Source organism: Galeopterus variegatus, unplaced genomic scaffold (genome assembly GCF_000696425.1).
Source record: "Galeopterus variegatus unplaced genomic scaffold, G_variegatus-3.0.2 Scaffold533, whole genome shotgun sequence".
Lineage (NCBI taxonomy): Eukaryota > Metazoa > Chordata > Mammalia > Dermoptera > Cynocephalidae > Galeopterus > Galeopterus variegatus.
Window position 1 is genome coordinate 132,535 of NW_007726644.1, and position 7,363 is coordinate 139,897.

Genomic DNA, 7,363 nt, shown 5'->3' on the forward strand with positions numbered 1-7,363 from the left:
AACCAATTTAATTTTAATCAGTCTGTAAGTAAACTCATAAGTGAGCAAGTGATCTCAGATATGTTATGAAGAAAAAACCTGACAAAGGGATAGATGGAGATGCGGGGCACAGGGTGGGCTGGAGCTGCTTTCCATGGAGTCTCTAGGGGACACCTCTCATAAAAGTACAGTCAGAAAGGACAGGCAAGTAGAGAGAAGACAGCCAAGTAAGAGACAAGAGAGTTTTCTCAGTAGACAGAAGGAGCCTCAGAAGTCCTGGGGTGGGGGTCAGCTTGGAATGCTGCAGGAACATAAAGGTGTTGGTGCTCTTGAGCAAGAGATTGCAATTGGGGGTAAGGGTGCGAGTGAGTTTATAGACAGAGAGAGCCACCCCTGCTGGTCTCGGGCCGTGAGAAGTGCGGGTTATTCTCCAGGAACCGGGAAGGGAAGGATATGAATGTTGACATGGATGGATATCTATGAACAGATTTTAAAAGAAAATATTTGATTCTTTCATATGCACCTTGACCCATGCAAGTGAACACACCAATTTGTTGTGAAATGTCATGGCTTCCTTCCCTCCCCAGCTACAGGTTGAGTTCTGGAAGAGTCACTGTGTGACAGACAGTAAGGCAGTCATTTCACACTAAGTGTGGAGCGGCTTGGCGGTGCTGGCAAAGGAGATACATAAAATGCCTACAAGTGTCTGATGGGATTTTTGTAACCAGACATCACCCCTTGTGTGTTTTCTGTACTGTGGTGGAAACACCTTGCAGCCAGCTATTCCCCCTCCTGCTCCTGTTAGAATCCTGCTCTTAGAGAAAGTTCCCATCCATCCCCCTGGTGCATGGTTCACGCTCTGCCCGTGTTTACAGAAGGTTTACAACTTGGCTGTAAAACCCAGTTGGCACCGATACTGGAAACTTGGCGTGAATGGTTTGGCATAAACATTGCCCGGAAGCAGTTTTCTATATAAATCTGAGAAAAACAGACTAGGTCATTTCTGAGTTATTTGTGTTATTCATGCATAAATAAAGAGAAGCCTGACAGCTCCAAACAGTTGTTTGCTCTTGCACTCTGCAAAAATAGATTAGATCCAAGAAAAGTAACATTTGCTAAACAAATACTCCATCATGGCCTATTAAAAAAAAAGAAAAAAAATGAAAATAATAATAAAAATGTGGAGTGGAGTACATTTAATAGAAAGGGAAAATGGAGGGGTTTGAAAAGTCACTTCGTGTCAGCAAGTAGGAGTCTGGAAAGGTGTTATTATATGATTATGCAGACTCTAAAGGCAAATTTAGAGATTTCCATGGACTCCAAATTGAAAGTGTAAACAAGCAAAAGATAGGCTTTAATAAAATATAACTTTGTTAAGCTCTAAGGCACACTTTATCCAAGCACCCAAAGTAACTAAATATACGATGTTCAGGTGAAAAAGAAGCAAATGATTTCTAATATGTTTTCTGAGAGCAGAGGATTGTTAATAAAAAATTGTAAAAGAAAATTGAGAAAAGAAGAAAGGAAAATATGATAATAAATTAAAATATGTTTAAAAAAAAGCTGATAATGTGTGAAGCACCTTTCTTCCATCTATGAGTTGAATTAAGTTTAGAAAAAACAAATTTGCAATTTGTAAGCTTCCAATGCAGCAGCCAGTAGCTGCTCTCTAAAGAGGGAAAGTGGCTGTGTGGACGGCTCCCTGAAGAACGGCTTTCTGGCAAATTTAAAAGTCAGCTTTGACGTCAAGTACTACTTGACAACAGCCGCATTGAGCTCCCTCCGGTGTGGGCAGAACGGGCTTTCTCTCTCGCAACCCGATCAAAGGATGACCACAGAGACTGTTTAGGACAAGATCAAACCCAGCCAATTCAAACAGAAAGTAAAAATAAGTCAGAGGGGAAAGAATGTGGTGTGTGGAAGAACGCAGCCAGCATCACGGGCCGCACTCTCTCTCTACAGAAGGAATGTTTTCCTAGCCTTGTTTTCAGTTGATGTTACTTTCCAACGGAGTTTTAGCTGCTGTCATGGCTCACATCGGATGCAGTTAAATCCAAACGGTTGTTTTTGACAAAAACAATCTTGTCTTCTATTCATAAAGTGCTTTCAGCCAAACTGTAGACAGAATAACAGAATTCTGTCATTTGATAGTGGGAGAATTTTCCGCCTGGGTTTTTGGCTGAATAACACTCTTTGGCCATTATCTGGCCCCTATGAGGAGCATAGTTCAATCCCACATGGTAATACAAGCTGAAACCCTCCTGGAACACACCTCAAAGCTACTGCTCTCTACAACGATCCATGTCACTTTCTTCCAGGTGTTTGCCACTTAAGAGAGTCTACGAAATCATATGTTTACCTTATAGTCAAGGTCGTTCCCATAGCAATGCCATGGTGTTTAGGATTCCAACTGGTCACATGATGTGTAGATAAGTTTTTACACCATAAAGAGCTCTTCTTCCACATTGAGGAGTCTGAATAACACATGGAATAATCCAATTGAGATTATTCTTTAGATATGAAGATGTAAAAGACCTAGGGAGTATCATCTGGATCCCATAGGCCAGACAGTTGACAGGCCTCACAGAAACTAGATTGGGAGCCCCTGAGTATTTTCTCAGAATTTGCCATTATTTCTAACTATATTCTTTAAAGGTGCACAGTTATCCTCATCTGACTAGTTCCATAAATTTCTTGAGGGATACATTTTATTTCTGTATTTTCACTGCCTAGCACCATGCCTGACATTCGCCAGAGCTGCCATAAGCATCTGCTGGATAAATGGACAATCAGTATAGGATCAATGCCATATTGGTTTCTGTATCTCTAGACAGAGAGAGAGATGCTCTGTTTTTGTTTTTGTTTTTTAACACACTGGGGAAAAATTTTTGTGACTAACAGAAAATTTGCACCCATCAGCACAAACAGATGAGTTGTTCTGAATGCCACGAGCTTGTCCCATGTCTGCACGGAGCATATGCCAGGGAAAAGAGCCTGCTTGGAGACCATGATCAGAGAGAACTGATGGCTTTTACAACAATACGCTGCAGCTTAGGATTCCAAAACTGCAGAAGCTAGCAACCGGAGAAGCAGCTACCTATAGCCCATGGGTTTGGGGGGAAGAGGAGGTTCACAGGGCAGTTAAATGATTAATGATGGGAACTCCAAGGGAAGTAGGCATTGAGGTGAAAATACAGCTTGTAAAAAAAAAAATCTCATAATTTAGTATACAACTCATAGCTGGGGGGAAAGTCTCTGCATTTTTAATCCAACCCAGAGACAATAAAGCTCAACAAATTCTCCTAGCCCAGGGGGACCTGCTGTCCTTTCCATTTACAAGACAGACCAGATGGGGATGGAGCATGACACCCATGAAAGAGGTGTGTGTGACTTCAGCTGTGACTTTCCTCACAAAGGTATGCGGTCATCACCACATTTGTTACCGTGGCATAAATGCCTTTTCCTCGTGTTGACATCCAGGGCCACTCACTCCAACAGAGAATGAGGTTGACCCGGCATCACATTGCAAAGGGACACACTTCTTTCCTCCGTGTCCTCAGCATCCCACAGCACATCCTGGGAAATGGAAGAGGAAGCTAATTGCAGGGTTGATGCCTGGAACTGAAATGAGAGCGCAGAGGAGAAGGGGTACAGAGTAGGAACTTGCGTTTGGAGTGGGGAAGACCTGGGTACACTGTCTACTTCTGTGCTTGCAAGGTTTGTGATTTCTGGCAAGTTGCTTAACCCATCCAAGCCCCCAGAATCTCCACCATAAAATGAGATAGTGCCTTCCTACTTCTGGACAATCCATGCTGTGACTGGGACATAGAAATTACCCATGCTTCTCCGCCTCTCCTAGCACATATCTATGCCATCAGCTAACTTTGGGGGACTCTACCTCCAAATTTATCTTCACTTTTACCTGTGCTCTTCCCTCTTCTTGTAAGCCTCACTGTCTTTTGCCTGGACCACATCCACATGCTCCCACTACCCTCCCCACTTCCTCTGCTGCTCCCCTGCTGTCCATTCCCCCAGCATCCTGGGCACCTACAGAAAGACCCTGGTCACGTTTTCCCAGCTCACAGCCCTGCAGTGTCTTCATAACACACTTACAACAAAGGAACTAGTAACCACCCAAGCAGAGCCCGGCCCCGATGGGGTTCTGACCTCCCTCCCACCCTCTCCCCTCTGCCCATTCCCCTGGACCACATGGCCCAAGTCTAGCCCATCCCCTCCCCTGTCCCTTGGACACATGCAGCTCCCTTCTGCCTGAAGGCCATTGCTCCCACAAGTGCCCCAGCCTGGAGCACTGGCCACAGCCCTGCAGCTGCCTGGTGCTTCCCGATTTTTACTACTCCTGTAAAATCTCGTCTCTTTGGACAAGTCTTGATTTTTCAATCTAAAGAAGCCTCCCCACCCCTCAACCCCCTATTCATTTTCTTTATAGCACTTGCCTGAATTCCCATGTTCCCTTACAGGGTCCTTTGTACTTGTCATCCCCCCAGAATGAAACCGCTGGGCCCTGGCACAACCCCAGAGGGTGCTATTCCCTGGGATAAGGGAATAAATCTGGGAGAGCAGAGGTGTGGGAAGCCCGACCCGCACAGCCAGGTGCACCAGCCAGGCCTGAGTCCCCGCTCCTGGGGCAGTGCTGGCTGCCAAGAAGCCATTGGGCAACTATTTGGCAATTGAACTCTTTATTATAAAACAGTCACATTTTTCTACTTTAAAGTTGTAATACTTTGCTGGTGTAAGAGGGATAGAGAGGATTCAAAGATACACAGTGGGCTTTGGAGTTCAGCAAGCTACAAACAGACACAAGTATTCGTGATTTACGAGCAGTTTCAGCAAGTGCTCCAGAGGGATCGTATTTTCACAGCTTTATAAATTGCTTTATTCCTTTTGTATAAGAGCATTAATGATGTGAAGAGGTCAGTTCTGCTTTCTGTTATGCTTTATTGCATTTTAGGGGATAATTGTATCTTACAGTCAAATTTGAAAAGTTGGGTATTTTCAAAGGCCTGGGACGTCTGCCACACATACAGAAAGGCATGCTGTGAAACTGACATTTCAGCAGTGCCTGAAGGATGATTTCTGGGCCATCACCCACTTTTGATTTAGTCCCCAGACCTCGCAGCCAGTCTGCCTCACTTTCTCTCATTGCATATGGGGCCTGTGGACAGAGGTTGCAGAGATGAAGGTTAGAGTCCTGTAATCTCAGCCACAAGATGTTCTGACTCAATGTAGGCCAGGAGAGACAGAGTGGTGGGCAGGAATGGTCAAGCCTGGGCCAGAGGAATGACCCCCCGGAGGTGACTCATTTTCCATATCACAAAATATAGGATGTGAAAGTGCTGTGCTCTGGGCTGTACCAATTTCCAAGGGGTCCAATCTGTTGAGTATGAAATGCCTCTAGGCTTATTTCTTGGCCAAAGGGTCAAGTTTAACTTTTATTGAGTATCTACTGTGTACCATGTACCGTCACCTCACCAGGTTGTTCATATTTATGTTGTTAATTCTCCCAATAGTCTGTGAGGGTGTTATGTTCCTTTAATAGATTAGAGGACTCCAGCTCAGAGCACGAGGTCACCCTTCCAAGGACAGCTAGTGGATAGTGAGGGGACTGTCCAGGCCTGTAATTACCTGTGAAAACGAGGATGGTGGTGGTGGATAATGAACACTTATTGAGTCCTTGCTATATACGTATGGCACATCTATAGGAAAAACCACCATCTATAGGAAAACCACATCTATAGGGCACCACCACCCCCTACTCAACAGATGAGGAAGCTGGGGCTCACCATGGCCCAGGCCCCATGTAGCCCCTCCCAGCAGACATCCCACAGCCCTGCCCCACAGACCTGGCCTGGCCCCTGGGATGCTGGTCCACACCACGTTTCCTGGGAGAGCACAGGGGGCCCCTCTGGACCCAGCATGAGATTCTGCATGCTCTGTGCACATGTGCGCCAGGAGAGCTGAGCATGGCGTCTTGCAGTGCCCGGAATGAGGAGGCTTCAGCTCTCGGACAGCAGCTCATCTTCTGTCTTACAGACAGCCAGACACACAAAAGGTATTAATAAGGTTAGTGGAACAACCTGAATTCTGTAAAGTGCTCATACCTGCCCTGCCTCGCCTCCCACCGCACAGCTCCTGGGCAATAGGATCAATCGGCCTCAATGATCCACGCCTCTGTTTCGTCCAGCCTATTTTTATTTATTCATTTGTTTCTTTGAGCTCTAATGACACTCTCTTCATGTTATAAATGCTGAGAGACTGCTCAGCCTCCAGGGCTAGGGCCATGTGCTCTAGATCCAGGGACGTCTTCCCAAGCTCCCTGGAATGAAGGTGCTGTGTAGCCTCCAGGGCATGTGGGCACTTTTGTTCAGTTCTCAATTTACTCTGCTGTTCCTTGGTTACCTTGTTGCCCTCTGGGCCTCCCCAGCAAGTGGGGTCAGGAAAGGCAAGTCTTGACCCAAAGTCTCGACCTCGTAGACAATGTTCCTGAGCCCACACATGCTTCGTAGACAAAAGCCCACACATGCTTTGGTTGCTCCCTTCGATCACTGCACTTTTCTTCTGCAAGCTCCTCCTCCTGCATACACTTTTTCTCCCCTTTGGCTGCAAACCCCCAGCACAGAAGCAGGTCTTGCTCGTTCTATTCCTCTTAGCACCTAGCACGATGAGCAGAACATACTTGTGTTCAATAAAAGGTGTCTGAGAAAATACAGAGCGTAGTGTGGGAAGAGCTCATCCTCGCTAGACTATGCAAATATGTCTTTCCTGCAGCAAGAAGAATATGTGTTTGTAAAATTATTCCAGCAAGAGTTCATCAAATTCTAATTCATTGCTAAGGTAGTTCTTCCAAGAAAGATCAAGTCAAATCAAAATCTCATTTTTTAATCTAGCAGGGCACAGTTGTTATCAGTATTCTGAAACATAACGAGAGGCAAATTCCCTTACGGAATATGTGTACATTCATAATTTTTAAACTTAGCTTCTGCTCTCACTAGTCCATCCCTTTCTCCTCCTTCTTATCCTAGGACCTTCCCACCCAGCAACTTGACATACTATGGAGAAATCTATGTTCTATGCAGTCACTTGGAAGAAAGCAGAATTTCTTTATTTCTAGATTTGGTAATATGCAGACTGTCAAAGCCCTTTATTTTGATAGCTGCCAAGACATTGGCCATGTTTGTAATGTGTAGCTGCTATTTTCCTGCAGATATTCTTTTCTCCATTTAGAGAAACATCCTTTAGCACTCTAACATCTTATCCTAGTGTCATCCAGAGCACCAAGCAGAGTATGAAGTCAGTAGAAGGGTAAATTGCAATCATATATTTTAGATGTCATTCTGGTGTATCTTTTCAATACGTGCAATGATAT